This window comes from Lipotes vexillifer, unplaced genomic scaffold (genome assembly GCF_000442215.2).
Source record: "Lipotes vexillifer unplaced genomic scaffold, Lipotes_vexillifer_v1.1 scaffold1643, whole genome shotgun sequence".
Taxonomy (NCBI): domain Eukaryota; kingdom Metazoa; phylum Chordata; class Mammalia; order Artiodactyla; family Lipotidae; genus Lipotes; species Lipotes vexillifer.
In genome coordinates, this window is record NW_006784879.1 from 410,766 (window position 1) to 421,888 (window position 11,123).

The window sequence follows — 11,123 nt, forward strand, 5'->3', positions numbered from 1 at the left end:
GGCGGGCGAGCACACAAGCCTCTCGGGCTGGTGAGTGCCGGTCGGCACCGATCCTCTGTGCGGGAATCTCTCCGCTCTGCCCTCCGCACTCCCGTTGCTGCGCTCTCCTTCGCGGCTCCGAAGCTCCCCGCTCCGCCTCACGCAGTCTCCGCCCGTGATGGGGCTTCCTAGTGTGTGGAGACCTTTCCTCCTTCACAGCTCCCTCCCACTGGTGCAGGTGCCGTCCCTATTCTATTGTCTCTGTTTTTAATTAATTTTTTCTTTTGCCCTACCCAGATACGTGGGGAGTTTCTTGCCTTTTGGGAGGTCTGAGGTCTTCTGCCAGCATTCAGTAGGTGTTCTGTAGGAGTTGTTCCACATGTAGATGTATTTCTGGTGTATTTGTGGGGAGGAAGGTGATCTCCGCGTCTTACTCCTCCGCCATCTTTCCACCGCCCCCCAGCATTTCATTTTTTTTGCTGCTATTGAAATGGAATTTTTAAAATTTATTTCAAATTACTTGCTACTTTTAATATGTTCCTTTTTACCTGTTGACCTTGTATCTTACAATTTTGCTAAATTCGTTTATTCTAGAAGTCATTTTGCAGATTACTTAGATTTTCTATATTGATGACCATATCATCTGCAAATAGAAACAGTGTTGTATGTTCTTTCCCCATCTTCATGATTTTATTTTTCTCACTTTATTGCACTAACGTCTCTAATACAATGTTGATTAGATGTGTTCAGAGTGGACAATATTGCCTTGTTTGTTATCTAATGGGGAAAACATTTCACATTTCTCCACTAAGCATGATGTTAACTGTAGGTATTTTGCAGGTGCCCTTTATCAGATTGAGGAAGGTCCTCACTAATCCTAATTTGCTGAGATTTCACCATAAATAATGTTAAATTTTGTCAAATGTTTTTTCTGCACCTATTAATATGATCATATGACTTTTCTCCTTTATTCCATTAATACAGTGAATTACATTGTTTGATTTTCAAATTTTAAACTAACCTCATATTCCTAGGTTAAATTCCAGTTGGTTATGATGTATTATCTTTCTTTTATATACTGCTGGATTTGACTTGCTAATATCTAAGAATTTTTTTCATTCATTTTCTAACAACTTGATATTAAAACCCAAAGCAGTGTATGCTTATTGGGAAAAAAAGGACCCTCAACGAATATAAAAGCATGTGAAGTAAAAAATGAAAGAGCTTCTCCCCTCCCACCCACCCTCTTGCAAGAGGCAATCATAATTAACAATTTGGTGTGTATCCTTTCCCACTTTTTTCTGTGCGTGTACAAATATATTACATACAGTGTAAATTCTGCTTTTTCACTTAACACTTCCTCATAACATTAACTGTTTTCTTAAAACATGGTTGTTTTGTTATTTAAATGGTAGTATTACATAGCATTGACTCTAATTTATTTATCTATTGATATTTTCCTATTGTTGGACGTATAGGTTGCCTATCTTACTTTATAATGGAATGAAACAAAATGGTATTGACGTTCATTCAGGTTTTTTTGCAAGATGTTGCGGAAAATCCCAAACAAACTTTATGGCCAGCACAATAATAATGACATATGATAGGATTGTAATAGAGATGTACACCAGCTGCTGAAAAAACTTCCCAGGTAAGACGGCTGGGCTTGACCTGAGTTCTAATGGTTGAGTGAGTGCTGAGTTTCTTCATTAAGAAAGGAGGGGATGGGAATTCCCTGGTGGTCTAGTGGTTAGGACTCTGCGCTTTCACTGCTGTGACCCGGGTTCAATCCCCGGTCGGGGAATTAAGAAAAAGGAAGGGAGAGAGGAAGATTAAGGAAAGAAAGAAGAAAGAAAGGTAGGAAGACAAGAAAGGGAGGGTGGAAAGGAGGGGAGAAGGAAGGAAGAAAGGGGAAAAGAAAGAAGGAAAACAACGTCAGTGTTAAGCCCAGGAGTTGGCTGACATAGACTATATCCATTTTTCCATCCCAGTGGTAAAACACTTAGAAAAAATAATCTCTTCCCAATATAGTTCATTCTTTTCTTGCAAAACTTTTCTCGTTATTTGACTTTTATTATTTTTAGCTGATGAAAAGCCAGCAACTCACTGAAAACTTTCCCATGAGGTAATGGGAGGAACCACTGAACCACATTCCAAATTTCTTATTGTAAGTTGATTACATGTAAAAGTTATTTTCTTCCTCTGCTTTCCCTGTGGATAAAGAAGAGCATCTACAGATGTTTGTTTTGTAATGGCTCCAACTCCTCTTGTAGATTCTATCATGGTTTGTCTTCTAAACTCTCACTAAACACAGGGGATTTTGGGCAGGGGATTTTTGCCTCATTTGACCTCTTTCTTTTGAATGGCCTACAGCAGACTCTTTCCACTTAAGTCTGCCTTTAAAAAATTCTCCTTCTTTAGCATGCCACTGTCTTCCTACTGAATGGTATTTAAAAGACTTTGAAGATCTTTATTATTTATTTCCTGCTAGTCTTCTAATATTATTGGTGTGAACAGCAGGGAATTTACTCCTGGATTATTCTAATTATTGTAGTGCCCCTTGAATTTTTTCAGGTGAAACCAATCCTTGTATTAGTTCCCTATAGCGAGGTGTGTTTCTTTTCTGTGCACTATTTTTCACATCTGAAAAATGGATATAAACTTGCCGTGCTTCTTCCCAAGGGAAGAATTGATAATCAAATGAGATAATACAGGTAAAAATAATTTAAATGTTCAAAGGTGGTAGAGGCCCTATATCAGTAAGTGCTTATTATCAATAATAGAGCTACCATTAAGCTGAGTTCCTGATGCAACCCAGGCCGGGTGCCAAGTGCTTTATTGACATTATCTCATTTTCATTCTCACAACTCCCTTATTCACAGTTTACAGATGAGGAGGTTAAGTAAATCCACCTAATGGCACACAGAGGCAGAATTCAGATCTGTCTTAACCTATTGTCTGTGCTCTTAGACATCGTACTGCATACCTCTCAGTAATATTCATTGAACGTGCGGTATCCAGTGCGATGATGTCACTTGGATGGTCTCCAAATAACAGAAGGTCTATGATGGCTTAGGTGGTCCCCCACCGCCCACTGTTAGTTTAGTCAGAGCTAGCAATAATAATTTAAAAAATAACTTGTTTGTGTAGTAACTCTTACTGTATAGACATTTCTACCACTTCGTTTAATCCTATCAACACTGCATTAACCACAGCAGATATTAACCTCACTTTATTCAGAGAGGCTGATAGTCCAAGATCTCACAGTGCCAGATCTTTTCTTAAGTGGGTTTCGTGTCTGTTAGTATCCAGTTGATCAGCAGTCAGAGGCACTTCTTACATATATAACTATCTCTCAGATCAGAATTCTTCAAGTGGGCCTTTGTTTATTGATCATGGTAAGTCTCCCACACTCAGGGTTTTCATACATGGGGGCTGTGTGAACTTTCTATGGTTGCTGTAACAAATTACCACAAATTTAGTGGCTTAAAACAATACAAATTTACTATCTTACAGTTTTGTAGGTTAGAAGTCCAACATGGGTTTTCCTGGAATAAAATCCAGGTGTTAGCAAGGCTGTGTTCCTTTCTTGAGGCTCCAGAGGAGAATCTGTTTCCTTGCTTTTTCTGGCTTCTGAGGCTACCCACATTCCTTGGCTCACGGCCCCTTCCTCTTTCATCAAAGCCAGCCACAGCTGATCAAGTTCACCTCACATCCCATCACTCTGGACTCCCCTTTTGCCTCCCTCTTCTACTTGTATGAACCCTTGTGATTCCATTGGACTCACCTGGACAATCTAGGATAATTGCTCTATCTTAAGGTCAGCTGACCTTAATTTCATCTGCAACTTTAGTTCCCCTTTGCCCTAGAACCTAATTTATTCATAGTTCCCAGGGATTAGAATGTAGATATCTTTGGGGGCCATTATTCTGGCTACCACAGGGGCTCATTTATGTTATTAAAAAAAAATCTTTCTTTCTTTGGCTGCGCCGGGTCTTAGTTGCAGCATGCAGAATCTTTGCTGCGGCACGTGGGATCTTTTAGTTGAGGCATGTGGGATCTAGTTCCCTGACCAGGGAGCAAACCCGGACCCCCTGCGTTGGGAGTGCAGTGTTAGCCACTGGACCACCAGGGAAGTCCCATCATTTATGTTTAAAATGAGTGCTCATCTGTGTTTAAGATTGATGAGCGTAGGTGGTTGGTTTGAATTTCCACAGTGGCCTGTAGATCTATTTCCACCATGGGAAAGGGGAGAGTTGACTCTTTCTTGACTTTTAGGTAAGTGGGCTGGGCCTACTCACACACAAACTGTTCATTAGGAAGAGGAAGGCACCTGAGCTAGCCACACCCATTGGTGGCCAAAGTAAGGTTGTTTATACTTTGCAGAGGCATTCTAGAATGATTGTGCTTGGCCACAGCTGCTGTTCCTTTTTGTTTTCTCTCTGTTGGTTGAAAAAGTCCTGAGATAATTCAGGCTTTCCTCCACTGACACTGTAGCTCCCCCACTTCCTTTTCAAAGTGACATTTAATGGCTCCGCTTTGTATACATAACACCTCCCAACAAGGTTTTTCATAACATCCCCCTGCCTTCTTTTCAAACCTCAATAGGTTGTTTCCAGCTTCAATGAGATACCACATATCAAATACTTAGTATGAGATAGACATATCAGTCGGAGAATTTAGTTGCAAACCTACTTTAGTTAGTGTAAGTAGTAAAGAAATTTGTTAAAGCATATGAGAATGTCTTGGAGGTCCAGAGAGTCAGGCTTGAAGGTTAAGGAGCCAGGAACAATGCCCAGACTATAATGCTGAACACTTCAGAGCCTGGACACAGGCCTGGACAGAAGATGCAACTGTTGGGCTTCTGGCCAGTTCTGCCTCTGTAGGCTGAATGCCTCCACACCACCATCACCAGAAACAATCCTCCTGGCGCTTCCTCGTTCATGTCACTCTTCTGAATTGCTGGTTTTTCTGGGTACTTCCGATTGACAGAGTCCGGGTCCCATATATGTACCCCAGCCACAAAGGAGTGTGGGAAAGTGAGTTTCTGACTTCTGTATTGGAAAGTCAGGGACTCAAATGGTGGGGAATTACCCAAATAAATGAAGGATGTTAAAAAGTTGCCAGAGGGCTTCCCTGGTGGTGCAGTGGTTGAGAGTCCGCCTGCCGATGCAGGGGACACGGGTTCGTGCCCCGGTCCGGGAAGAACCCACATGCCGCGGAGCGGCTGGGCCCGTGAGTCATGGCCGCTGTACCTGCGCGTCTGGAGCCTATGCTCCGCAACGGGAGAGGCCACAACGGTGAGAGGCCCGCGTACCGCAAAAAAAAAAAAAAAAAAAAAAAGTTGCCAGAAAGCTTGACAGATATTTGCTATAGTAGGTAATCAATAAATAGGACCTCTTTTGCCCAGAGAAAATAACAAACTAGAATGGGTACATAAATAGATTAGACAACTGTATCTCGGGCAAAGTTCACTATGAAACTTTATTGTGAAAACCTTCAAATATACACTAAGCTTCAACTTTATCAACTCCTGGTTAATCCGGTTTTAGCTGCACTTGTATTTAGTCCCCCATTTTCCCTGATTATTTTGAAGCAAATCCTAAACATCAAATCTTTTCATTCAGACATATTTTGGCATCTAAGAAATGAGAATTGTGAATTTTTGATTCTGAAGAAGCAGCATAGCACAACCACTTTTCTGGTTTTGTATGAAAACTCAGATTCTGCTTCGGGATAACAAGTATTTATCCAGTAAACACTATGTGGAAGATACTGGAATAGGTAGCTCATATTCTTCAGGAGCTTGCAACCTATTCATTTACTTGTCTGTTCACCCAGTCAGCAGAAGGGTAATAAATACCAGCTACCTTTCCCACACTTGGCTCAACATAGAGATAAATAAAAATAGTGTCATTGCTTTTAGAGAGCTTCGATGGAGAGCAAAGATTTGATGTGTGATAACAAAGCAGGAAATAAACTATTAGTCAATAAACAATAAAGAGATGTCATAAGCAGTAGGTGATCACAAAATGAATCAAGAAAACAGTAGACAAAAATCCTCTAACTTTTTATAGAAGATTTTTGATTTGCCAGTTCCCAGTTACTCATAAGTAGAAATTACATACCTATTTAAGGTAGTTGAATATCTTTGATAGTGGATTAGTCAATCCAAGCACAGAAATTTGAAACATATTTTAAAAGAGAAGAAGAACATTGCCCAACATATTTGCTAAAATTTCCTCTCGGGGGAATCCATAAAAGCACATAAAGCCCCCAAATGTATTGTTTATTTGTATGCAAATATTATGTTATCCAGAGTTATATCACTCTGTAGGGATATACTTGCAGGTGTGTAACTTCAGTGATTTCCAAACCCAAAGAGGCAAATATCTGACTCATTAGGGCTATAAAAAGTTGGTTTGGGTGTGAAGAAGGAAACACAAACCCTCATGTGTCTATAGGTAAACCGTCCATAAATAGTACCAGAAATGAGCTGAGTTTAAAATTTTTTAGTTCAGATTTTGTAAGTGTGGCAGTCCCCCAACTCTCATTTTCAGTGGAAATTGAATTGTAAACAAGGAAAGAACTCCATTTTAAAAAAAATTGGAGTATAGGGCTTCCCTGGTGGCACAGTGGTTAAGAATCCACCTGCCAATGCAGGGGACACGGGTTCGATCCCTGGCCAGGAAGATCCCACATGCCGCGGAGCAATTGGGTCCGTGCGCCACAACTGCTGAGCCTGCGCTCTAGAGCCTGTAGGCCACAACTACTGAGACTGCTGCCACAACTACTGAAGCCCACGTGCCTAGAGTCCGTGCTCCGCACCAAGAGAAGCCACGGCAATGAGAAGCCCGCGCACCGCAACGAAGAGTAGCCCCCGCTCACAGCAACTATAGAAAGCCCACGTGCAGCAACGAAGAACCAATGCAGCCAAAAATAAATAAATAAAAAATAAATAAATTTTAAAAAAATTGGAGTATAGTTGCTTTACAATGTTGTGTTAGTTTCTGCTGTACAGCAAAGTGAATTAGTTATACATATACATATATCCTCTCTTTTTTTAGATTTCCTTCCCATTTAGGTCACCACAGATCATTGAGTAGAGTTACCTGTGCTATACAGTAAGTTCTCATTAGTTATCTACTTTATACATAGTAGTGTATATATGTCAATCCCAATCTCCCAATTTGTCCCACCTCCTCCCCTCTTCCCCCTTGGTAACCATAAGTTTAGAACTCCATTTGGACAGGACAAATTGGTCTAGTGCTTTGGACAATCCTCAAATTGCTGAACTCTGAATCTGAACATATGACGTACATCAGACAGCATATCCTAAATTAACACCATCCAGGATATCTTGGATGTGGGTGCCTGGATGTATAAAGTGTAATATTTCATGTAAAAAACATAGGGCAAAAGTTACCACAAAAGTAAGGTTAGAGTTTCCCTAGTTTGTATGGCAAACTAACCTGGGATGGACAGTACCTTCTGAGTGAGCAGGTACTTGGCTAGGTTGTTTTTCAACCTGCATTCTTTGTACAAGTCACCTGATTTGGAAGTGACCAAGAAGCTCAAAATCAAACCTTTTTAAAGGCCTTCAGCCAGTACATCAAAGACCTTCCTTACATCGGGCAATTGAATGGGCACTGCTATAGTCATAGGGAAAACTGTTTCTAAACTTTCTTGGAAGATGAAGAAAAATGTGAAAAATGAAGAAAGGGACGAGAACTGCAATGTCTTTGTCCACAGAAAGTGGATGTCAAAGGGCTGTCTGGCCCGTGACACTAGGGTTCTGCACTGTATCCTCAGGTCTCTGAAGAGAAAATGCAATTTCCTGAAAAGAGATATTGACTGGCTTCTCCATTTTCACCACAAAAACAGACTGGAGGTGGCTGGTGTAATTTTATTTTTATTGTGTATTTGACTCCTAATTGTTTCATGGCTGTGCAGAAAAGAATTAACATAACAGGCCTGAACAGCATCTTTTGACAAGCCTGCTTACAAGGTTGGCCCTTGGCTAGCAATTGGGAACTTAAATTTGGGGAAGGTTCCGATGGTTAACTGGTAAGAGGGGTTCACTGAGCCCAAACTATTTGTACAAATAGTATGATTTATGCCAAACACCTGATTTTCTTCTGAGAGTCTGAAATTTGGCTATGTGCCAAACTGAGGGTGCCTATGTGATGAGCCTCCAGTAAAACCCTGGGAACTTAGTCTCTAATAAGCTTTCTTGGTTGGGAACAGTTTACATTGTCGTCACAACTTGCTGCTGGAGGTACTAAGTACATCCCATGGGACTCCCTTGAGCGATGACTCTGAAAGCTTGTGCCTGGTTTCCCCTTTGCCTCATGCGCTTTTTTCCTTTGCTGATTTTGCTTTGCCTTCCTTCACTGTAATAAATCATGGCCATGAGTTTAAATATATGCTGAGTCCTGTGAGTCCTCCTGACAAATCATCAAACCTGGGGGTGATCTTGGAACCTTCCAACACAGTGGCTATTTTAGGTTTATTTAAAAGAAACATGAGAAGATGATGGCCTTGAACTTTGGAGAATTGCCATCATATTTATATTTATTACATTTACTAGGGTAGGATCAGTGTGCTGTAAGGGGTGAGGTTATAGATCTTGGCATGAAAGAGATTGAGATTAGGAGCCTAGCTATGACTTGAGTAAGTAACTTTGCCACTCAAAACTTCAGTATCCTTACATGTAAAATGTAGATCATGATATTTACACCAAAGAATTATTCTGGAGATTAAATGAGATAATGTGACTAAAACTTAAGTCTGTATTTGGCACAGAATCATGTTCAATACTGTTGCTGTGATTGAAGGAAGACTACTGAGTTGTATCTTCAAAATTCTTCCAATTGAAGAAAACAGTGTATCTATGGTAGAGAAAAATCTAAATTATTCCTGATACTGAAGAAAGATTACAGGAAGAAAGAAGTATATTTATATATTATCTTACATACAATATGTACATTTCATGGTATTCATATTTCATACATTATGAATAGAATATATTCATAATACATACCTAAGATATAGACGATATTTCAACCTATATTTTTTCTGTATTGTAAAGCTAATACACACTTCCTGTCAGAAGCATTTAAATGATACAAAAATGTAAAAAGTAGAAAGTGAAATTCCTCCATAATTTTACATCTTCCCTCCAAGATTTGGTGCTTATTGTTTTAGATTTCTTTATGTGTATATAGAAACACACAATTTGGAGGCAAAAGTGGATCACATTACTCATATTGTTTCATGTTCATTCACCAATGTATGTTGGCACTTGGCATTTCCATGTCATTCCATGTAGGTCAACCTCATTATTTTAAAATGTGACTTGGTTTCCCATGGTTTGGACATGCCATAGTCTGTTTAGCCAAGCCCCTTCTGATGGACATTTGGGTTAGTTGTAAACTGAAGTTACTATAGATAAGGCTACCATAAATTAACTCTACATTTTAGAGAACAATTGCTGCTCTCTCCACTCCATTAGAAGAAATAATAAAAGCATAAAAAAGAAAAAAAAGAAAGGCCTGGCTAGTTTCCTTTAATTAAATTGCAAGATAGCCTTACCTGACCCGGAGATGTGGGCTGAGGGAGCATGAGTCACGTCAACTTGCAACCAAGGGCAGCTTCAGGGTCAGACAAGCTTTGACTACCAGCCAATCAGAATCTGATTTCTAAAAGAAAATTGAAATGAAAAAGCTGTGTTCAAATAAAATTGAGGTCGTAAAAGGTTGTGCAGTTACTGATGTCTCCTTAAAAATTTGGCTATAATGTATTGAACAGGTTTGGATCCTGATTTGACCCAGAATATATATGAGACAATTGGGGGAATTTGACTACTGACCGGATACTTGATATTAAGGAATTTTAAATAAATGTGTTAGATTTGGTCATGATGTTATAATTATGTTGAATAGAATCCTTATATTTCAGAGACACATACTGAGATATGAGAAGATAAAATCATGATGTCTGGAGTTAGCTTTAGAATCATCCAGCTGGGGAGGAGAGAATTGCTTATAAATGTGCATGTGTGAGGGCATGTGGGGTAGAGATGAATTGTCTGTTGGGTTAAGGGAGTTGATGGTATCATTCTTTCTACTTTTGTATATTGTGGAATTTTCTATAAGAAGTTGAAAAGGGCTTCCCTGGTGGTGCAGTGGTTGAGAGTCCGCCTGCCGATGCAGGGGACACGGGTTCGTGCCCCGGTCCGGGAAGATCCACAGGCCGTGGAGTGGCTGGGCCTGTGAGCCATGGCCGCTGAGCCTGCGTGTCCGGAGCCTGTGCTCTGCCACGGGAGAGGCCACAACAATGAGAGGCCCGCGTACCGCAAAACAAAAAAACAAAAAAAACACTGTTCATATTCAGTTTTCAAAGAAATAATAATGTCAACATTTTTGGGTTAAAAAAAATCATCTTTTTTTTTTGACTGAGCAGCATTCATTCTCTCTTCCTATCAGGACATCCAATTTCAGACACTTCCTCTCCACTATGTGTAGTCTCTTTTTTTAAAAAAATACCTATTTATTTATTGGCTGTGTCGGGTGTTAGTTGCAGCACGCAAGCTCCTCTCTCATTGTGGCACGCAGGCTTAGTCCCCCACGAGGGATCGAACTGATGTCCCCTGCATTGCAAGACCGATTCTTAACCACTGGACCACCAGGGAAGTCCCCCAAGTGTAGTCTTGATGGGAGAGTAAATCCAGTGGGCTGCCTCTCACTTCCTCTCACGATGTTGGCAAAACTAGCTATCTTTTGAGATTCTGACAAATGGTTTATCCCAGACATCCTGGACCAGATGGTTCCTGCTGGGAAACTGATCCATTAGCTCCTACTTTCTTGCTCCTGGAGCTACCCAGTGTCCTGCCAGCTTCCAAGGTGGGTTCTCTTAGCTTGCTTATTGATTTTCAGAGCTTATCCATTTCCTCACAATAACTCATTTGCTGGAGGTAGGCAGCATTGGGTTTTCCCAATAGTAAGCAAAAATTCTCATTCCTGTATTACAAATATTGGCCAATTAAGGGTTCTTAGAGAAAGAGGCTGTTGCCTGGAAATAGGAATAGAGAGAGAGTATGGGAAATAGAGCAAAATTTGCTTGCAGGAGCAAAATTCAGCAGG

General features: G+C 40.4%; 1 non-coding gene across 1 annotated transcript; it reads left to right on the plus strand.

The window, feature by feature from the left end:
• Positions 1-1,711: 1,711 nt before the first annotated feature.
• On the plus strand, positions 1,712-1,783 carry TRNAE-UUC (transfer RNA glutamic acid (anticodon UUC)). Its single transcript has one exon. It is a non-coding gene; the product is annotated as a tRNA-Glu (tRNA).
• Positions 1,784-11,123: the final 9,340 nt, after the last annotated feature.